This window comes from Aulostomus chinensis, chromosome 1 (assembly GCF_037954235.1).
Source record: "Aulostomus chinensis isolate RoL2024-O1b breed Wild chromosome 1, RoL_Achi_v1.0, whole genome shotgun sequence".
NCBI classification, from domain to species: Eukaryota; Metazoa; Chordata; class Actinopteri; order Syngnathiformes; family Aulostomidae; genus Aulostomus; species Aulostomus chinensis.
This window is the reverse complement of record NC_141320.1, coordinates 15,820,908-15,844,013: the sequence shown is the minus strand read 5'-3', so window position 1 is coordinate 15,844,013 and position 23,106 is coordinate 15,820,908. Positions and strand designations below refer to the sequence as shown.

At 44.9% G+C, this 23,106-nt stretch overlaps 1 long non-coding RNA gene and 2 other non-coding genes across 3 annotated transcripts; 1 reads left to right on the top strand and 2 right to left on the bottom strand.

Annotated features, from left to right (window-relative positions):
- Window positions 1–632: 632 nt before the first annotated feature.
- Window positions 633–706, bottom strand: trnan-guu (transfer RNA asparagine (anticodon GUU)). The gene has a single exon. It is a non-coding gene; the product is annotated as a tRNA-Asn (tRNA).
- Window positions 707–7,821: 7,115 nt separating this feature from the next.
- LOC147270528 (uncharacterized) lies at window positions 7,822–11,569 on the bottom strand. Its single transcript, XR_015111753.1, has 3 exons — window positions 11,314–11,569; window positions 8,121–8,283; window positions 7,822–7,839 (listed from the first exon to the last, which is right to left on the bottom strand). It is a non-coding gene; the product is annotated as an uncharacterized LOC147270528 (long non-coding RNA).
- A 5,039-nt stretch (window positions 11,570–16,608) lies between these two features.
- On the top strand, window positions 16,609–16,680 carry trnaq-uug (transfer RNA glutamine (anticodon UUG)). The gene has a single exon. It is a non-coding gene; the product is annotated as a tRNA-Gln (tRNA).
- The last annotated feature ends 6,426 nt before the right edge of the window (window positions 16,681–23,106 follow it).

Here is a 23,106-nt window from a genome sequence, read left to right as displayed (position 1 = left end):
CAAAGTTGCTCTCACCTTCTTTCAAACACCTGGAATGATTTCCTCCAAACCAAAAGAAACTGGTGAAAAAAACAACAACAAAAACTCCTGGAGAATCAAACTCCAGCCTCTGCTCCAACTGGACTTGGGACTTCAAATGACCCCCATTAAAAGCCTGCCTGCATCCCCATTCACTGACTGTTGTGCTGTGGGTCTCCTGGACAAACATGGCAGGATCCTCTTGATCTCCAGGAGAATAAAAGAGGGAACCCTAGAAAACAAGTCAGCGTGAAAGAGGAGCAGATTTTAAAACTCCTCATCATTTCCACCTCCAGGAGTGAAGCCTCCCGGGACCCAAGAGGCTCCAGCTGGCAGAGCTCTCACTCATTTCTCCACCACCTCGCTAACCTGAGCTGGAGCATCTGAGAACCAAACAGTGACCCCCTTCACTCCAGAGCTGACTCCACAAACTCTGAGCCCCCACTTTACCCACAGCCAGCAGGCCTCCTCAACACTGCATGACACATGACGACTAAATTTAACACTTCTCATCCAGAGATCTGTCACAGGTGTGTAATGTGGAGGGTCAGTCTGTCCGTCCACATTCAGATCATTAACACAGCGACTCCTAAGCACCAGTAGAGCCTGTTCATCGTCCCTGGGTGGGCTTGAACCACCAGCCTCTCGGTTAACAGCCGAGCGCGCTGACCGATTGCGCCACAGAGACTCTGAGTCACCTGCTTTTCATGAAGAGTTTTCAGGCTAAATTCAGTTTGTGAGGTCCACGCTGCACATTTGAGGGACCATGAAGGACAGAGGAGAGTCTGACTGTCATGGTGAAAGCCTTCAGCACTAGAACTGAAACAGCCCCACCATCTTAACCCCCCCAGACCAAACAGGCTTCATCAGAAACAGACCCCCCTCCTAGAACATCCAGAGAACATCAGTCTGATTAATAGAACATGACAAACAATCAAGAACTTGTTATTGTTTGATCAGAAGCTGAAACAATGTTTCTATGTTTGTCTGTTCTGGTCTGAATGAAAGAGGAGGTTTTCTTGGTCATGTGACGTGGATGAGAGTTCAACTAGAACTTCCTGATTCAACAGGATTTTAGTTTGTTGGGATTTTGTCAAAGCCACCAACCAAACCTCTGAGTGGTGCAGATGTCTGCTGCCTCCTCAGAGCAGACTGGAGCTCAGCCTCACTCACCTGTGGGAGCCCCAGCAGAGCCACCGTGTGATGGACTTTCAGTTTAGGCTCCAAGGTCCTGGATTGAATTGGTGTTTTGTGTTTTTAGGCCTCCTGGCACCGTCAATGGTAGAGCAGAGTGGTGCAGAGGAAGCGTGCTGGGCCCAGAACCCAGAGGTCGATGGATCAAAACCATCCTCTGCTAGAAGAAGAAAAATAAAATGAACCAGTGTCTTTAGAAATCTGTCTGTTAAAAAGAGGTTCATAAGGATTTTGTCTTCCTCCACAATCACCAACCATTGTGAGAGTTAACAACAGTCCACTTTCTGACTGAAGCAAAAGTAGACTTCAAAAGGTTTTTCTGATTCAACATAGCAGCTAAATTTCCATTTCCATTTCCTGAACAGGACAGGTTAAAAAAAAGGGAATGTCATGACTTCCTCTGTATGTTAGAATATGAACGACTAAAAATGTTCATGCCCAGTTTAAAGTTAGGATTAAACTGAAAATACAAAAACCTTCCCTCTTCAATCCTGTCACTCAGTGTTGTAAACTGTTTCAAACAAATTCTACTGTTCAACAGTTCAAGTGTTTCTAATGAAGCTGAATGTTCTCCTCTACTTTCCTCAATTGTGTTTCTTTCATGTCCTCCTGAGATCAAAGACAGAATTCTCGGTACAAATAAAGACACTATCAAAGCCTCCTGATGACATCATCAATTCTGTCTTTGATCTGTGTCTGTCCAGCCTGTCCTGAGTGGATCCAATAGTTTCCCATGGGTGACTCTGTCGTGGTCTCTCTCCTCCTGCTGTCTCCAACTCTCAGAGTGCTTCTACTGGTTTCTCTCCATCCTCCCTGTTGCAAGGCAGAGCACTGGTGAGGACTGAGGCCAGTGATGTCATCACCTCCAGCTGAGACCTGCCAGGTGATCCTGCTTCATTCAACTCTGCTGCCTCTGCCACTGCCCTGACTGGTGAGGCTGACAGCAGGTTCTCTCTCATCTAAACTCTCTGTTTACAATGGAGGCTGAAATCCTTGTGATTGGTGGTTCAATCATCAGGTCTGTTGAACTCCCAGGAGCCATCACCTGCTGACTTCCTGGTGCCAAAGTTATGGACATTATTGAACGTCTCCAGGACTCATCGACCTCCACCCCTCCTGCAGGTTCTCCCTGTCTCTGTGGTGGTTCTCTCTGGTTCTCCAGCTTCCTCCCACAGTCCAAAGACATCAAGAGGGTAGTGGTTACCTGAACACTCTAAATGACTGTTAGAGTGAATGGTTGTCTGTCTGTGTGTGTTGGTCCTGGGATGGACTGGTGACCCATCAAGGGTGAACCCAGGGCTGGACTGGCCATCTGGCCGATGCACATCTTTGGGCCGGCCCATAACTGTTATAATTTTTTTTTTCAAAAGTGTATAGTTTTTAATCGACCGTAACGGTATCGGAGACGCGAAACGCGGCCCATTGGTTGATTTTCTTGAAGGACATTGGGCTCGTCCAATGAAATCTCTCAGCTCTCTCTCTTTCTCTTAGTCAAGCCATGCTGTTGCAATGGAAGTGGAGGAGTCAGATCAGACAGTTGGAGACTATTTTAGTCGCCCTTCTTCCACACAGAGGACTGATTTTTTAAAGTTTCATCCTCAACAAGATTCCATGAACCCTGTCATCCAGAGGCTCTTCGTTAGAACGGACGGCACGACGTGGAAATGGCTGACTTATTGTGGTCAACGTCATGCTTTGTTTTGTTTTGTTTGCCCTGCTTTTAGCAAGCCCAGTGATCCAAGTGTCTTCATTAGAGGCCTGACAGACTGGAGGCATGTGCACCAAAGAGTAGAGGAGCATGAGAGAGGCATGGCACAGAGGCAGTGTGCTGAGGCCTATTTTTGAAACTGCTCCAGAGCAAGAATGGCCACCTCCTTGAGGGAAGACAGCTGACAGGACACCGTGAGCAGGTTAAGAAGCAGGGCTGGACTGGGACCAAAAAATGGCCCTGGCATTTTTCATCCCTGGCAGCCCTCCATGGTTATTTACACGATATGTGTAAGCACACGCCATACCAGAGGATGTATGCGCACATTTTGAAGTTTCAAAAATTAAAATAAAGTGCAGTATTCTACATGGAAGACAGTAACCATGTTAAAAGAGTGATACTCTTTCACTACTCACAGAGGCCTTCTTCTTCCACTACACGTTCCAACACCTGACGTCTCTTCTTCCCAGTCCAGCCCTGGAAAGAACGCGTCGAGTTTTGGAAATTCGGCTGCTTTTCTTTTGCGGAGTCTCTCTTTTTCGGCTCCTCCTTTCTCCTTCCTCTTACTGGGCAACATTCTTCATGGCTTCTGACTGCAAGGTGGCCGCTGAGTGGTGGCACTACAACTGGATGGGTCTGTTTCTCATTTTAACACAAAAACAAACTAACTGCTGTTTCTGCGTTTTTACCAGAAATATATATTTTGAAATGCCTGCTCACACCGGCCCATCCGGCTACATCCACCAAACTTTACACACATAATATAATATAATAATAATAATATAATAACCCTAAACACAAGCCCCAAAGCAGTAGTTGTTTTGTTTTTCTTCATAAAGGAGGTGCACTGTCATGACTACGATATCTCTGGCAACAAACATGGAAGGGGCTTTGGGGTCTTGTGTTTCAGCTCTGTAACTTCTGGATGGCTGAAAATGTCAGAATCAGTCCTCTCACTGACATCCACCATTGGTGTGACTTTTGGTGGCTTCAGCTCAAATGAAACCAGGGAAGAGGGGCCAGACTTTGAGGAGCCCCTTAGGGTTAGTGGATGCCCCGGGACCGTGCTTGGGCCCCTTAGCACCTAGATGGCTGAAATTCCCAGCACATGCTACTCTGGGGCATCACACTATGTGTGTAAAGTTTGGTGGATGTAGCCCAAGTAGAAACACCAGAACCCAGATTTGATCCTCAATTCTGCTCCAAAAGGCTCTCGGAGTGCAGAAGTCCCAGACCCTGATTTTGCCCAGTTTCACAAGGGGATAGTTTTTTCTCTTTGAACCTAGGAAGTTGAAATTTGAGTGTGTTGTTCTGTTCTTGAAGGATCACATCTGTGCTGGTTTGACCCCCCTAAGTCCTTTCTGCTCTCCGTAAAGGGTGTGGCAAAGTCCAGTAAAGTCTTTCAATGAAGCATCATAACTGGTCAAAGTTGCTCCAAATGAGATGAGATTTCTGGGAGGAGTTCACACCTCTGCCAGAAACCAATATTTAAAACTTTGAAGCCCCACCTCCTTCCTGAAGCTACTTCCTGTTTGGGAGGGGGTTCTAGAATTATTCCACCAGATTAGGATTTCATAAAGTTTCAGGTCTGTATCCACTGGAGAGGCCAAATGAGAGCAAAAGAGCAACAGGGTCAAAGGTCAACAGGCCTCGTGTCTCAGCCAGGCCTCAAAGGGTTAAGTGAGCCTTTTGGAGCTCCTTTGAAAAAAGGCCTGACACCAGTCTTGTTCAGGACCAACATGAAGAAGGATCTTTGGAACATTTTCACATCTTTAAGACCGCCTTGACTCCTTTTTATAGCAGGAGTCACTGAACAACACAAAGCTGCTATTGCAGCCATCAGGCCTCATTTCTGATCAGTTATTATTGTTGAAACAAAGCTGAATATCAATTATTGATTTTTATTGTCATCATTTTGAACACCTGATAAGAGAAACACAATAAAAACATTTGAAAAGGAAGGATCAGAGTGTTGTTGTACTGCAATACTACAGTACAGCATCAGAGACACTCAGTTATTGATTGCCTGAATGATTGATTTACCCAGAAGAGGAACAGCTTTGTTGGAGCAATAAAAATACACACATCAGAACGACAAAGTTACATTTGAAAAGAAATGACATGACATTACCAGCACAACATCTGAAGAACAGTTAGGATCAATTTAACTGGCCAGATAGTTAGGATTTCTTGAATGATATCCTTGATGAACCCAGACATCAGAGTGGTTTGTTCCCCTCAATAATAAATCTGACCCTGGTAACCCTCCTGATGAAGGTTGTTCCTGATTGTCTCTTGTTTGTATTCCTGCTGACCTCTGACCCTGGTAACCCTCCTGATGAAGGTTGTTCCTGATTGTCTCATGTTTGTATTCCTGCTGACCCCTGACCCTGGTAACCCTCCTGATGAAGGTTGTTCCTGATTGTCTCATGTTTGTATTCCTGCTGACCCCTGACCCTGGTAACCCTCCTGATGAAGGTTGTTCCTGATTGTCTCTTGTTTGTATTCCTGCTGACCCCTGACCCTGGTAACCCTCCTGATGAAGGTTGTTCCTGATTGTCTCATGTTTGTATTCCTGCTGACCCCTGACCCTGGTAACCCTCCTGATGAAGGTTGTTCCTGATTGTCTCTTGTTTGTATTCCTGCTGACCCCAGACCCTGGTAACCCTCCTGATGAAGGTTGTTCCTGATTGTCTCTTGTTTGTATTCCTGCTGACCTCTGACCCTGGTAACCCTCCGGATGAAGGTTGTTCCTGATTGTCTCTTGTTTGTATTCCTGCTGACCCCAGACCCTGGTAACCCTCCTGATGAAGGTTGTTCCTGATTGTCTCTTGTTTGTATTCCTGCTGACCTCTGACCCTGGTAACCCTCCTGATGAAGGTTGTTCCTGATTGTCTCTTGTTTGTATTCCTGCTGACCTCTGTCCCTAGTAACCCTCCTGATGAAGGTTGTTCCTGATTGTCTCTTGTTTGTATTCCTGCTGACCCCTGACCCTGGTAACCCTCCTGATGAAGGTTGTTCCTGATTGTCTCTTGTTTGTATTCCTGCTGACCCCTGACCCTGGTAACCCTCCTGATGAAGGTTGTTCCTGATTGTCTCTTGTTTGTATTCCTGCTGACCCCTGACCCTGGTAACCCTCCTGATGAAGGTTGTTCCTGATTGTCTCTTGTTTGTATTCCTGCTGACCCCTGACCCTGGTAACCCTCCTGATGAAGGTTGTTCCTGATTGTCTCTTGTTTGTATTCCTGCTGACCTCTGACCCTGGTAACCCTCCTGATGAAGGTTGTTCCTGATTGTCTCATGTTTGTATTCCTGCTGACCCCTGACCCTGGTAACCCTCCTGATGAAGGTTGTTCCTGATTGTCTCTTGTTTGTCTTCCTGCTGACCCTGGTAACCCTCCTGATGAAGGTTGTTCCTGATTGTCTCTTGTTTGTATTCCTGCTGACCCCAGACCCTGATAAACCCTCCTGATGCAGGTTTCTGTTTGCTTTTGTAACCCAATCCTGGAATATCCATGTCTCTCTAGGTTCATATGGAGCAGGGGCTCAAGTGCCATCTCCACCTTATCACCAGATGTTACAGTTGATTGCAACTTTCGTTTTGGTTTGTAATTCTAAGATTGTACCACATAAAACACAAAAATACATTCATTTGAACAATAATGAACTGGGCCCTTTAAGAAAATTAAGTGTCCTCATGTGAGTTTTCTCACTTTTGTTAACCTTGAAAGTTCGTGGGCTCCAAGTCAGAGTTCCTTCAGATCAAGTGGGGTTTGATCTGTGAGTTCCAAAGCTAATAATCCCTGAGATTGAAAGTAGCTATGAGTGCATTCTTTCTACCGTAAACTGTAGCTGGTGCCGATCCAGATGCCTGGCGTGATCCTACCACAGAGCAGATGGTTCACCTGCTATTCCAGAGCATGTAGACACTGGTGTCTGGAATCAAGCTGGGTGGCTCACCATCTCTGGAATCTACTGGAATCTTGTGGACCGTCCCCACTGATCTAAAGACACAGGCTTCCAGTCTCTGTTGTGATTCATTCAGGACTGATCTCTCTTCTGTTTCTCTGTTGTTGAACAACTTTAGACCAGATTGGCAAAGCACTCAGTCCTGCTGAACGCAAGTACTTGTATGAAGATTCTCTCTAGTGGTTCAATTTCTTGAATTCAATTCTTGAATGAATTCACAGTAAAATTATTTTACTCTCACACAAAAAAAAAAAATACGCTCAGCATATTTTGACACAATAAGAATACCATTAAATATGAAACTGCTCCTGTTTAACCAACGTGTCAATAAAAATATCAACTATTTCACATGTTTAACATGCTTTAAATCAATAACCTCACCAGTTTTTGGTGAAATCAACATTGTTAGTGTTTTAACTCAGAATAAAATAAATATGCGAATAAATCCCCATTTTTCTCTCTTTGCATAAAATACACCACTTTGCATGAAGACTTGTTCTCTAAACAATAACAACAAACATTCCTCACATCAGCACAAAACAGCTGTGTGCTAAGACCAGTAGAAGAAATGTGCATTTTAGGGTGCTCCTCCAAACTGAGGTGCTCTTATGGCTCCAATAAACCCTGACAGAAGAATGGAGATTCAACATAGCACCGCCCCCACAGCGTGAGTGAGCAGCAGCAGCAGCAGCAGCAGCAGAAGCAGCAGCAGCAGCAGCAGCAGCAGCAGCAGCAGCAGCAGCAGCAGCAGCAGCAGAAGCAGAAGCAGATAGCAGCTCATCTACCAACAGTCAAAGGATATCTCTCTGATTTGCATGTGCTCCACTCCTGAAGGTGTCAGGGTTCAGACTCCCAGCAGGGTGGAAAGAGTTGGCCGACGTGATGACCGATTATTCTGGTGTCAAACTGGCGTCAGGGCTCCTCCTGGCTCTGATTAATGTGGTCACTACCTGCGGCGCCACAGAATGGACAGCACATCTGAAATTAAAACAAGAGGACAGGCTTGGACGCCTGGGATAGAGGGTTGAATGTAGTATTTGAACGATAATCAGTCTCTAATCTCAGTTTATCTCATCGCTACCAGCAAGCAGGCTCACAATAGACAAGCAAAGGGGCAGCGTGAACATGTTAGTAACATGAACGTCCCGTAATGTGAGGCGTTGTACAGTGATATCTTTGAATTAGCATTTTAAGTTAATTTTATGTAAACAGTCAAATAAAATCACATTACCACGCTACGCCGTAACTTGATTTTCTTCCCGCTCTTCTTGGAAACCAAACGTCTGTCAGCCGTCTCGTCTCTTCTTGCTACTGCTCTGCGTTGTGTTGAGTGTTGAGTGGGAGAAGGAGACTCAGTGTTTGGTATTCGCCCAAACAGGTGGTGTAATTTATTTCTGCACAGAAATAAATTTGAAAAATGCAGCAGCATTCATCCACCGGACCAGGGGCGCCACCAGAAATTTTCAAATTTCATGAAAGGTTCAAATTTTGCCCCCCCCCATCATCACAACTGCACTTTTGTCAGACTTTTCGTTGCCCGTTCATGGACCATGAGTTTGTGTGACTTTAAATAAACGTATAAACTTAATTACAAACTTATTTCATTCAATGACGTAATGCACAGCAATAAATCCACTATTGTGCTCTCTGTATTTACGCTTTCTTCTAGGCAGCAGTCACGTACAGGTTTTTCTGAGCTGCTTACACACAATTTTAAAACAATGTCCTACTCATGCTGTAACTTCTGTCTTGGCACAGTTTGGTTCGAACATATTCACTCTCTGCAAATGCGTACACACAGCTTTCTGTGCAACATACAAATACCTATAAATACCGATGGAAATCCTGTGGATTTGAGTGTGTAGGTAGAAAACTGTGCTGTGCAAACTCTGGCAAGACAGAAATGTGAGTGAGAGAGTAGAATATTGTGTGTCGTGTTAAAATGGTGTGTGTAAAAACCTGTCAGAGTTTGACTCTCGGTTGCCCGTTCATGGACCGTGAGTTTGTGACCTTGTATTGTCATCGATGCTGCTGTTACATTATTTGACCAGTAGATGTCAGTATGGGCCCAGACATCAGTCAACCTCCATAAAAATAAACATGAGCAACCTTGTCCAGCACACTGTTTTGGACTGTTCGTCATTCAAATGTGCAAAAGTGGGTTTGTATGGAGTTTATGTGTTCCAACCTCCATGCATCACTGCATGATAGTCTTTTATCTGCATGGATTGAAACAGATTTACATTTTGTACACTTCAGAGCCAGAGAGCCCCAGGAAACATGAGTCAGCACAATTTTCTGCCTTGAACAACGAGGCAACAGTTATTTCATCAGACATAACGCGCCGCAAGAGATCCACTGAGTTTCTGCTTACTTTTAGGCAACACAAATTTATGATGAAACAAATGTTTGAATGTTCATAAACAGATATGCCAAGTGCACTGGCACAAAAAGGGGTCAAGTCAGAAGAGCTACATTGTTACACTTCACATTTTGAAACCACACCCAGTGAGCTTTGAGATGGCTTTTTTACATCAGAGGCAAGAAGAACACATGGGATGCAGAATATTGCACGTTCACGTTCACTGCCAACGAGCGACTCTCTTTTTGTCTGTTCTCTTGACGGCTGTTTTAGCGGTCAAATTTCTATCTGCTTTTTCATGGCTGAATTACTTTTCTTGTCCATCATCTTTTTTTTTTCTTGTGGTGAGCAGCGTACACATTTGAATTATTTGTTCCTTTTAACAAAGCCTGGAAAACTTTCTGAAGTGCTGAATGTTGTGTTGATTTGAACTAAGAATCTGACCAAAACTCGATCATAGACCTGCGACCTAGGGTGTCCTGGTGCCACGTGCACCGGTGGGCATCCTTATGTTCAAACATGGTGTTCGTTATGGACAAACTGCCACTTGCACAGACGTCCAATAACTGAACACCACTCTGGTTCAGGTCGGGCCTGCCGTCCCTCCCAATCACACCCCTCCAGGTCACGCTGTCGTTGCCCACGTGAGCGTTGAAGTCTCCCAGTAGGACAATGGAGTCCCCAGCCGGGACACCATCAAGTACTCTTCCCAAGGACTCCAAAAAGGGTGGGTACTCTGAACTGGTGTTCGGAGCATTCGCGCACACCACCGTCAGGACACGTTCCCCGACCCGAAGGCGCAGGGAAGCAACCCTTTCGTCCACGAGGGTAAACCCCAACGTACAGGCAGAGGGTCGAGGGGCAAAAACATGTGAGACAAGCCCCCAGCACCACCCCACCTCTCCCACCAGCTCGTTGAGGTTTCACCACGTTTCAAAATAATGCGTCTCAATGGGGTTCCAGCTTTCACTGAGTGGCTGCCTTTTTTTCTGTCCCAGTCTGTGCAGAGATAAAAGCAATTCCAATCCTTTTTTGTCTTTTCCCTGCCTTTTTGTACTTCAAGTTCATCACCAAAATATTTCCACTACATACAAACAACATGAAGACATCTTCACTTACACTGCTCACACAGTAAAGACTTCAATGCCCAAGTCGAGGCGCCGAGTCTTCTTTGTAGCAAAGTCACAAATTCAATATTTGAAGTCCAGTGAGCGAGCCAATTCCCTTTCAGCTGAAAGTGTTGCAGGACCCTTCAGGCTCTCTTGCCCCATGGTCGACCTGAGGTGACTCAGGATCAGTCTGAGTTCACTGAATGCCCTTCCTCCACCAGCAACTGTAACGGGCAGAGGGCAAAAAAATCCAAAGTGCACACAAACCTCTCCCAAAATGCTCTGGAGTTGCATTTGATAGACTGCATAGAGCAGATCAGGACGAGTGCAGTCAGAAGGGAGAGTGGCAGAATGGACTGCACTGTTTCAGGGATGCAGGCCAGTGAGATGCATTGTAGTGAACTCACACTCAGCCTTCCATGTGTTCCCCTAACAGTCAATAATTTAACTGAACTGTGATAAAGGCTGGAAGTAACACAATAAAGAAATCAACTATAAAGAATGTGTGACAGATTAGACCCACATAGGGATACCCACACGCCCCCAACCCACAAGTTGGGTTTGTGGCAGAGCACTGATGGACCAGGGCCTTAAAAACTAGAAACCTACAGCCTTTATGTACTGCTTAGCTCCTTCTCCAAACCTGGTTCCAGTAGTTTGGGTGGGCGTGTCCTCCTGAAGCTGAATCTGTGCATATTTAGGGCACCCATTAGTCATGAGCTCAGCACCAGCAGAACGTAGTATTTTATCTTGTACTGAGTCCAGTTTATCTCGCAAGTTCACACACTTCAGCTGTTTGTTCACCGTGACGACAAAGGCAGCGTTTTTAAATGAGAACTGGCACTGCACCGCTCGCTGTAAACTTGTTCTCCTGGTTGGCTCATCGGGCCGCGTTCATCAGAACCCTGCTCTCATTCACGAGCGTTTAGAACTCTCAAGGCCAGTGAGCCTACCTTCTTGGAGAAGAACTGAGGGACCAGTTGTCTGCCTCTTTTCTTCCTCTCTTCTTTCTCCCGTCTTCCTCTTCGTTTGAGCCAACCAGACTTCATTATTACCGCTCGTTTCTCACACCGTCCATCAGCGACTCAGCGGCTGTGAGCGCACACCTGCAGCAGCGGCAGAGTGACGGAGCTCAGAGCGGCATTCGCGGGTTTGAATTGGACTGCACCATTGTGCAAGGGGGGGGGGGGTTAAATGGCAATGTGATGAAGAACTCAAGAAAAAAGTAATGGAAATCGACAACCATGTTTAATTAGCTCATTTTAAATGATCTTTTTTTTTTTTTTTTACTTTACAGCCCCACTGAGGGCCCCTGTCAGTGCTCGGGCCCTTAGAATCGTTCCCATGTACCCCCCCCCCCCCAGCAGCGCCCAAGGTCATGCCATCCATTGGCTCACCAGCCCTGTGAAAACCTCTTCATGTTCATGTGTACTTTATTTTACAGAAATTCCAAACGATCTGGTGGCATTTTCAGGGGACACAATGGTGCAGTGGTGAGCACTGCTGCCTCCCAGCAGGAAGGTTCCAGATTGGAGCCCCAGCTGTGTGAGTCTGCATGTTCTCCCTGTTCCTGTGTGGGTTCTCTCTTCCTCCCACAGTCCAAAGACATCAAGAGGGGACGAGGCTGATTGATACTCTAAATTGACCGTAGGTGTGACTGTGAGTGTGAATGGTTGTCTGTCTCTATGTGTTGGTCCTGTGATGGACTAGTGACCTGTCCAGGCTGAACCCCGCCTCTCGCCCGTTGATGCTGGGCTAGGCTCCAGCCCCCCCCCCCCCCCCCACACACACACACAAACCTTGACATATAATCAGTGTAGAAAAGGAAATTTATTGACACTAATGACTGAATCTGTCAGAACTGAACTGGATGTAAACCCTGAGAATTCAGAGGAAAGACCAGGAGGATGGAACACAATAATAGATAAGAGAAAATGTGGAGTCTGGATTCTTTTCTAGAATGTGAAGGCAATGACAGTCCTGCTGAGTGACATCACTGACATGAATGGATGACTTCAGTCACATGACTGGATGACTTCAGTCATGTGACTGGATGACTTCAGTCACATGACTGGATGACAGTGTAGATACCAATGTAGAGGTTGGGGAAATAGTCTCTGAGAATCCAGCTTAAAGCCATGCCCTCCTTGTTCTTCAAAAACCCAAACAGCGACCATCAGTCTCCCTCCAATCCTGTTCTTGGGTTCAATGTTGCTGTTCCATTTTGCAGCAGCAGGTGTCGCTGTGATACCAGGTTCAGTTCAAGATTCCCAACTCCAGCTCATGTTGTTGACCTCAGTGGCAGGTAAAATGGCGCTTCAGTGGATCATGTGATCAACTCATGTGTGTCCTCACTGCTCCACAGGTCTGTCAAATGTTCTGTAAAATAGTTGGACCCAGCAGAGCTGCTAGATTAGGAGTTGATGGAGTCGTTGCAGATACCAGGGTCCAAAGTCCAGCTTGAACCTGGTTTGTGCAGTTCTTTGTCAAGCTAGCAGCCATTCTTTTCACTGCCAAGCTAAAGTGACTTCTGTCAACAAAGGTCAACATACAAAAGGATATTTCTACTGGCAGTTCAAGATTTTGATCAAACTCCTTTTTCAGAGCTGGAACCTTCCTCTTGTGTCAGCTTTCTGTTCCCATCTCTATGGTAACGGTCAGTTTTGACCCACGTCTTCAATCAGCTGTCAAATAAACTAAAACAATTTTCTATCCTCCAAGTTGTTTCCATCTCTTGGTGACCTTGTCAGGCTTCCTTATCATGGAAATATTGGCTTGAATATTTAGTTGTGGGCCTCTGGACCTTTTTTTAGTCAGTAAACCCTCGCTTTCAGTTAAAAAATGATAAATGAACCTCAAGAAAATCCTAGAAATAAACCAAAGGTTGTTGTGTTTCCTGACCGTTACTGAGGGTGTTAGAACACATCTCTGACATGGACTGGTTTGATTTAGTATTCATTTTAATATCATTAACTATTGGAACATCCATGGTGTTATGGGTCAGTTTAGACCCTCATATTTTTACTTCAAGAAAAAGAGAAAAAAGTCTCTTTTTCAGCAACACAACTTTGATATAAACACAAAATGAAAAGCAGAACAAGCCAGAACCCAAAATATGGATTTGGAAGGTCAACAAACAACAACCAGTCAAGCAAACCAAACCAACAGAAACCAGTTACTGGTTCAAAACCAGTAAAAAACAAAAACAGAGGAAAAGTCTCTGTGTGTAAGAACATGCATGTGTGTGTGTGTGTATGTGTGTGTGTGTGTGTGTGTGTGTGTGTGTGTGTGTGTGTGTGTGTCTGTGTCTGTGTGTCTGTGTGTGTTCAGATGCTTGTGTGTCACTTCTGTGTGTTCTTTCCAGAGATGTTCCCTGCAGTTGAAGCACCATCCGTCCATCCTGCTGTCCCGACTGCTTGGGCAGTCCTGACCCTCTTTCGTCTTGAACCAGGTCCTGAGGGGGTTGTGGCTGTGGCTGTTCTGGTTGGTGTTGAGGCAGGGCTGCTGAGGAGGACGCTGGTGTGGATGCTCTCTGTGTTGCTGATGGCATGGATGGAGTGCTGCTGAGCTCTGCAGCTGTCTGAGCAAGGCTGCAGCGTCTGGGTCTCGGGGCGTCCGTTCCCTTCCCTCAGTGTGTGGCTTGACCAGGGAACTTCCCAGCTCCTCCAGAAACATTCCCCTCTTGCTCTTCTTGGTTGAGCTCCACTCCTGGTGGATGTTGGTCCACAACACCAATGTTTCTATGCAGACTCATCAAGGATGCTGCAAAACACAAGAATCCACCACAAGACTTTCTCTTCAACCATGTTGAGGTCTTCATGGCTGTGATGATGCAGGTTCTCTTTCTTATTTTCGTCTTTAAAAAGTCAGTCGTTTCATGTTAAATAATGAATGTTTATTAAAAAACAGTTTATCACCTTTTATTAATTACTGTATTCTCTTTTGGTGTCCCAGTGTTCATTTATTGATCTAAACCTGATATTTAGAAAAGCAGACAGCACAAAAACAGAAAATGCCACCATATCATTTAAATTTTCTGTCAAACAAATGTTGACTTTTTTTGTATAAGCCCCTCCCCTCTGTAGGTCTGGTGGCGCAATGGATAATGCGTCTGCCTTTGGATCAGAAGATTCTAGGTTCAACTCCTGGCTCCGTTCAAACTTCATAAACAAAAGCTTTCACACCTGAAGTGAGAACCAGTGATCAAAGTCACTGAAGTCCTCCCAGGTTTCCTCCTTGTCTGCTGGAAACATGAACACATGAATGGTCCTGCTGCCTCTCATGTTAAACTGCACTTGACAGTGACAGCAGGAGAACAAAAATCCCAGTGTGTCATCAACATTTCCTGTCAAATCAATGATAGAAGCTGTTGAGTTTCTGGATCAGAACAAGGAGAAAGGAGCCCCAATGAAAGAGTGATGGTTCTTGATTCTGATTTTGTTCTTCACTCCTACACCAGAGAGTGAAAGTGTGGGCTGGCTGGGAGCAACTGCCTGCTTCAGAGTGGGAGGAGCCTCAGGACTTTCCAGTGAGAGCTGCAAACTTCCACCAGCGCCCAGTGCCAGCAGGTCTTCATGATGGAGCTGAGAAGAACACAACAACACCAGAGCACTGGAGAGGAGCACAACACTTCTTTGCTTCCTGGCCACTCTCATGTCTGTCTGTCCATCTGGAGCTGGGGGGAGGAGCTTCACATGTTTTTTATTTTCTTAAAAAGGGAATGACATGACTTCCTCTGTATGTTAGAATATGAACGACTAAAAATGTTCATCCACAGTTTAAAGATAGAATTAAATTTAAAGTAGAAAAACCTTCCCTCTTCAATCCTGTCACTCAGTGTTGTAAACTGTTTCAAACAAATTCTACTGTTCAACAGTTCAAGTGTTTCCAATGAAGCTGAATGTTCTCCTCTACTTTCCTCAATTGGGTTTCTTTCATGTCCTCCTGAGATCAAAGACAGAATTCTAGGTACAAATAAAGACACTATCAAAGCCCTGATGACATCATCATCAATTCTGTCTTTGATCTGTGTCTGTCCAGCCGGTCCTGAGTGGATCCAACAGTTTCCCATGGGTGACTCTGTCGTGGTCTCTCTCCTGCTGTCTCCAACTCTCAGAGTGCTTCTACTGGTTTCTCCCCATCGTCCCTGTTGCTAGGCAGAGCACTGGTGAGGACTGAGGCCAGTGATGTCATCACCTCCAGCTGGGACCTGCCAGGTGATCCTGCTTCATTCAACTCTGCTGCCTCTGCCACTGCCCTGACTGGTGAGGCTGACAGCAGGTTCTCTCTCATCTAAACTCTCTGTTTACAATGGAGGCTGAAATCCTTGTGATTGGTGGTTCAATCATCAGGTCTGTTGAACTCCCAGGTGCCATCACCTGCTGTCTTCCTGGTGCCAAAGTTGTGGACATTATTGAACGTCTCCAGGACTCATTGATCTCCACCCCTCAGCTCACATCCTGATTATACAGGTGTGTGTGAATGACATCACGAAGAGGCAGCCAATCATACTTCATGACCAGCTTGAGTCTCTTGCTAGTTCAAATCAGAGTCTGGGTAAATTCTGTGTTTTTTCTGGCTCCATCTCTGCTCCTTCCAGAAGCAGGGAGCATTTCAGCCTCTTTCCAGTCTGCATGAATGCTGAAAGGCTTCTGTACTGTTTGGCTTTGCTGTTTCCTGCAGCTTGGACATCAGATTAGAACGAACCACACTCACTAACTCACCTGTTCTTAACCACTGAGAGCTGATTTGGTTAAACATGGAAAAATACTGACTCACTATGAGGATGTTCTCCTGCCCTGTGTGGGTGGAGCCAAGAGAATAAAAAGACTGTGAGACCCAGAAATCAGGGCTTCTTCTCCTCCATCTTAAGGTGGTTAGACTGAAGTCTCAGCTCTGACTCTAGATCTGTTCTCTGTGTGCCAACATAAATGTGATTGGACCAGAGAAGTTGATGAGGATTTTGTTAACCTGAACCATGATAGAAAATTGTTTTAGTTTATTTGACAGCTGATTGAAGACGTGGGTCAAAACTGACCGTTAACATAGAGATGGGAACAGGAAGCTGACACAGAGGAAGGTTCCAGCTCTGAAAAAGGAGTCTGCAACCATTAACAGGAATGAGCGGAAGACAATGGATGAATGGATGGATGGATGTTTGTGAAAATTAAAACCAGACAACCACTGTAGTCCCTCCTACATGATAAGCGCCATAATTTTTCTCACTCATGTCTTTTTTTTTTTGGACAGGTTCCATGGTGTAATGGTTAGCACTCTGGACTTTGAATCCAGTGATCCGAGTTCAAATCTTGGTGGAGCCTCCAGCAGGTCTCGGACTGCGGACTTTGAAGGAGGAATTGCATTTTTCTATGGCCAACTCCTGCTACTTGGCTGTGGCTGGTTGGGAGGAGGCTCAGGCCCTAACAACGCTGCCACCACCTTCAATTAAGACCTCAGTTTTGTCCTGGTTGAGCTGGACAAAGTTCTCTGTCACCATGACAGGTAAATGGACATCAACTGGTCCTGAGTCATCAGGAGACACGGCGATGTGAAAAGGAAAGAATCGCTGCTAGCTTGACAAATAACTGCACAAACCAGGTTCAAGCCTGGACTTTGGACCCTGGTATCTGCAACAACTCCCATCAACTCCTAATCTAGCATCTCTGCTGAGGGTCCAACTATTTTACAGAACATTTGAGCATCACAACACTTAGCAGGACCGTCAAGTTGGATTCTCAGAGACTATTTCCCCAACCACTACATTGGCATCTACACTACCCAGATAGCAGGAGTCTTTGGGCCAGATCCGTTTGAAAGCTTCCTGATCCGGCTGTGGTGCACACATGACGGTTTTGGCCCACACATGAAATACAGGTTTTAACCCGAAAGCTCCAAAATCCAAGGTGAAATGAAAATGTGTGGAACTAACTGGATTCGGTCCGAACATCCTAAGGTGCCAAATACTGAAGTAAAATCAGAACTGGACCAATCCTGGGTCTGGTGTGGTGCTGATCTGCAATTGGGATGCGGGCCGTTTTTGGGCCATCGTGCGTCTAGACACTGTTTGTGTTCAAATTTAAAGTCCCACAATAAGAAGTAGCTGAATCTGACAGGTGAAGGTTTGGAACTACAAGATGGTTGATGTTTCCTTGACTTGATGCTCTGACTGTCAGGGTGGATGACAGCTTCTTCTGCTGCTGCATCTTAGTAGCTAAGATTTGTGTCCAACCAGATCAACTTAAAGAGCTTCAACAGACAAACTGTCCAGTTTAACAACAAATACCAGTCAGTAGGGCTGGGTATCGATTCAGATTTTCCTAATCGATTGGATTCGATTTTCCGAGGTCCGATTCAATTCAATTCACGATTCAATCCGATTCAACGTCCATTTATTTATTTATTTAAACCTGACCAAGTGACTGACAACACAAAAAAATGAATGAAAATAAATCAAATTAAAATAAATTACAAGATAGACAATGTAAATAAAGTATCTCCAAAGATGACACACATAAACAGGACACTCACTTAGCTACAACTGTCTCACAGCTTTTGTGCAATAACACTACAATGGTTGTGACAACTGCATCAGAACAGAATTAACAGCCAGCTGTTGACTCAAATAAATGTAGGCAAATTAAAATAGCACCAATATCTCAGTTTTTTGGAACATGGTCTGTATATTTGAAACATACAATGTAAACTGAAAAACACCATCAGACAAGTGGTGACATTCCATCTTGTTTTCCAAGCATTCTGAACTTCCTGTTTGGGTTTGGTTTGTTTTTCCTTCATGCAAAAAAGAAAAGTATTTCCAAGTCTAAACAGCTCTGAATTACTCCTTAAAGGGTTTCTTGACACACGAATAAAAAAGATCTTGTAAACTTCTGAACAATAATCACAAACCTAAGTCCATAAAACTTCAAGACCTGTCATCCCTTTTCTTACTTGTTGGAGACAGTAAGATTTTTCTGCATGAAAAGGAGTTGATCAACATGTTGAGGAGTAAGGCAGCTCCTTTTTGCCGTCACAACATCCCCAGTGGTGGAAAAAACCCGCTCGGACGGGACACTGGTACCAGGTACACAAAGGTACCGTTTTGCTTGGTGGGCCAATAGGGGATCCTGCTTTGCATGTGTTCTCCACCAGTTGAGAGGATTCTCGGAGAGTGGAATGGGTGTTACTTCCCTGTATATTTTGATTTCATCCTGGGCCTTTTCAAATACAGTTTTCTGTGTAACTGTTTCTTTCCGCATGTAGGCTGACCCTAGGAGAGACATCAGTGCAGAGGATTCCTTTGGTCTCTTTGGTGGAGCAACATCTTCAATGGGATCAGGCACAGCTTCTTCTTTTCCACCAAAAGCAGATGTTTGCTGTTTGAAAATAGCAAGAAAATGATCTGGAAAGACACTTGGAATACAATTCAGAATACAACTGCTTAATATTAAAATAATGAAGACAAATTAAATTTGAGTTGAATACAGTAAAGTACAAAAACTGTAGGAAATAAGGATTTTTTTGTGTCAATAACTTACATTAGAAGCCTCTGCCTGTGCCACAACAGAAGCACCAGTCACCAGTCGGGAGAATGTGTGGTTCCAGGCCTCATCAGACAAGAAAGGCAGAGCCTTGAAACGAGGGTCTGACGCTGAAGCAACATAGAGCCTGTCCTTCAAGGCACGAACCTTGAAAAGATATATTTGATCACTTAAATATAATTTAATTGGAAATGAATGTGCATGAATGCACACGCATTCACCTACATACTTTTTAAGCTTACCTTGAATTGAGGTTGTTGTCTGCTGCTGTCCTGACCTCTTTGATGACTGTTGAATCCTGGGGGACACAGCGCATCTCTTCCAACAGTTGTGCATGCAAGGGTGCAATGATGGACAGTCGGGGATTTTTCCTCAGACGTGGCAAGAGTAGCTGCTTTCAGTGGCTGAAGGGCTTTGACCACATCCTCTGGGACTCTTACGTCCACTTCTGTCAACGTGCAGACATCTTTCTCGTTTCTGCGTACTTCAGGTGACAGCAGAGCTGCTGAGATGGCTGGTTGCTGCTGGAGGAAACGGTCCAGCATCTCCAGTGAGCTATTCCAACGCGTCACCACGTCAATCACCATCTTGTGCTCAGGAAGCTCCAGCACCCTTTGCTTCTCACTGAGGATGTGGCTCGCCGTAGAGCTACGATGAAAAAATGCAGCCATGCGTCTGACTCTGCCGAGCAAGCGTGCAGCTGTAGGGACTTTCAGCGCAGTTTGCGAGGCTAAATTAAGAAGGTGTGCAAAGCAACCAATGTGCAACAAGCCCGTAATCTCCGCAGCGCGGACAATATTTGCTGCATTGTCAGTTTCGATAGCTTGCACCTTGTTCCTAAGCTTCCACTCGCCTATTGCACTGAATAACAGTTCGCTGAGTTTTCTCGCTGTGTGGCTGGTTTCCACGGCTCTGGTTTGAAGAACATGGCATGCGAGGACCCAGTCGCTAATGTAGTGAGCTGGAATGGTCAGATATGAATCTGTTGCTCTTGACGTCTAACAATCACAAGTCAATGCCACGTTCTCTGCTGAGTGAAGCGAAGTTTCGATGCTTTGTTTTAAGCTTGCGTTCATGTTTGGTATTGTCGAATGTCTTTGCATATAAAAACTGCGACAGCCTCGGTTATCTTATTCCTGCTCCAGGCTGCGTTGTTTGAGCCGTGTCGACTGGTTTTCTGCTGGGTGATGTCTTGACAAGTGGAAATTTGTCGTATTCCCACAGTACTTTACCATCCCGTTGCATAGTTTGCATATTGCCCCCCCCCCCAAGTCGTCATTTTCTCCGTCCTTAAAACCAAAGTGCACCCAAACATCGGCCTTTAATCTCACCGAGTGTGCCTTCAGGGTTGTGCTTCAGTCCGCCATGTTTGCTTGACTGGTAGTAAATTCTCGCAAGATCACATTCCATTAAAACTGCCGCCAAACGCTGATCATGCGAGACTGCCAGAGTTGATACACAGGCTGTTCTCTGCAAGTTAGGAATCGATCTGTGGGTTTTATGAATCGATATCAAACCATGAAAAGGAAAATTGATTCAAATGGATTAAATAGATTTTTTAAACCCAGCCCTACTCATTAACGATAAATCTTCCATGCAAACCAAAGTTAAACACGGTGTTCCCCAAGGTTCAGTGCTGGGGCCGATACTCTTCATTTTATATATGCTTCCTTTAGGTCATATTATTCAAAAACACTCCATACATTTCCATTGTTTCACAGATGATAATCAATTATATTTATCAATAAAGCCGGATGAAGGCCAACAGTTATCCAAACTACAAGCATGCATTCCAGACATGAAGGCCTGGATGACTTATAACTTGTTACTGTTCAACTCTGATAAGACAGAAGTTCCTGTGCTTGGCCCAAAACCCCTTAGAGACACATTATCTAGTGATGTCACTGCTCTATTGTAACTCTTTATTATCATATATTTTTATTTACTTTATTATCAGGCTGTACTAACAAGTGGTTGAAGACTCTGCAGCTGGTCCACAATGCAGGTGCATGCATAGAAATAAAGCGTAAAGCATAGACAAGAAGCATAGACAGAAACTAGGAAGAGAGAGCACATCACGCAAATCTTAGCTTCGCTGCACTGGCCTCCAGTAAAATCCAGAGTAGTGTTTAAAATCCTTCTCCCAGCTTGTGAAGCTCTTAAAGGACAATTCCAGTGCAAAACAAACCAAATGTGTGTTCTTGTATTATTAATTATTTTTGAAGAATTGCAGGGATGTATTTTTGCAACATTCAAAAGTAACCTGGTTTGGTTGCATACTGCAAATTAGCTCTCAACACAGGTTTAACAGAAAAGTCACGCAGAATCTCGTGTCTTTCATGATGTTTCTTGTGTTGCAGCAGGTATCTGGAGGGTGGGGAGCTGTTCATTCCTCCTAGTTGGAAGCACCTGGGCCCATTTTTGATTTATTGTTGTGTTTTTTTTTAGTTAAATACATTCATTATTGGCTTTCAACCTGCGTCTCCCACTCTTTTGTCATGGCTTCAGTGTCATGTTTGGAAAAATGGTTTCTCCCCACTGTGCATTCTCATGTGTCTTTTCAGGTGTCCCTTTACCGAGAATCTTTTAGCACAAACTGAGCAGGGGAATGGTTTCTCCCCAGTGTGCGTTCTTATGTGTTTTTTCAGTTGTGCCTTTATCAAGAATCTTTCAGCACCAAGTGAGCAGGGGAATGGTTTCTCCCCAGTGTGTGTTCTCGTGGTTTTTCAGATATCTCTTTTCTGAGAATCTTGTGCCACAAATTGAGCAGAGGAATGGTTTCTCTCTAGTATGTGTTCTTATGTGGCTTTTCAAATATCCTTGAACAGAGAACATTTTTCCACAAATGGAGCAGGGGAATTGCTTCTCCCCTGTGTGAGTTCTCATGTGCATTTTCAGATGCCCATTTTCTGAAAATCTTGTGCCACAAACTGAGCAGGGGAATGGTTTCTCCCCATTGTGCATTTTCATGTGTCTTTTCAGACCTCTCTTTTCTGAGAATCTTTTGCCACAAACTGAGCAGGGGAATGGTTTCTCTCCAGTGTGTCTTCTCATGTGTCTTCTCAAATTACCCTTTTCTGAGAATCTTCTGCCACAAACTGAGCATGGGAATGGTTTCTCCCCAGTGTGTGTTCTCATGTGATTATTCAAACTCCTTCTGTTCCTAAAATCTTTACTGCATGTTGAGCACCTAAAGGGACGCTCATCCTTCCTGACTTCTGTCTCAGATTCAGAAGGACCAAAGTTCACGTTCCTGATGATCTCTGATTCTCTTTCAGTCTTTACTTTTTGCTCTTTTGAGCTGCAATGACTCACTTCCTGTCCTGGTCTCAATTTCTGAAGCAAATTCCTCCTGGAGCCAAAGGGTTCCTTGTGCTCAGAGGTGGCCGTGTTATCAGGTCTGACCCAATCATCCTCACTGACTTCAGGCTCAGCTTCAGAAGAGTCTGACATCTGGTCTTCAGTCTGGGGTTGTACAAGTGGATCTGGATCTACCTTGCTGGCTGGTTCTGGTTCTGGTCCTCCACTCTCTTCTCCATCAGCTTCTGTTTTCAGAGGATGAACTGGGCTGCTGCTCAGAGACTCTTCCTTCAAGTTCTCCTCAGTTAGACTCTGATGAAGCTGTGGGAACTGAGGTTTCTCTTCGTCCCCTTCTCTCTTCACAGGGACCAGAGTGAAGGGGAACGTGGTGATATCAGCCTCCTGCTGCCCTTGAAGCTGCCCTCCCTCCTCACTGGTCCAGAGCTCCTCCCTCTCCTCTTTAATGTGGGGGGGCTCTGGGTCCTGCAGCTCAGGGGGAACCTCTTCTTTAATCACCAGCAGCTGCTCCACATCTGCAGGACACAAACAGCAACATCAGAAATCTCTTCATTTGACTCTGAAACAGCGGAGCAACAGACAGAAACAGAAATCAACTCAATGAAAAAAGACGTCCTGCTACTGACAACCAGTCAGCAAACTGGGAACAGAAACGCTGGCTTCAGATGCTTGGATCAACGTTGGGTCACCCAGGTCAAAGGTCATAGGTCCCCATCACTGAATGGTTTTGTCCATTCATAATCACAAGGTGAGGTTTATCCACTCTAACAACACCAAATAGCCGTCAGCTATTAAAATCTTCTATGTTTTTACATTCCTGCTCAGTTGGAACACAATGGCCCTCATTACAGACACAACAAGACCAGAGACACTTGCTGGCTACCATTAGCA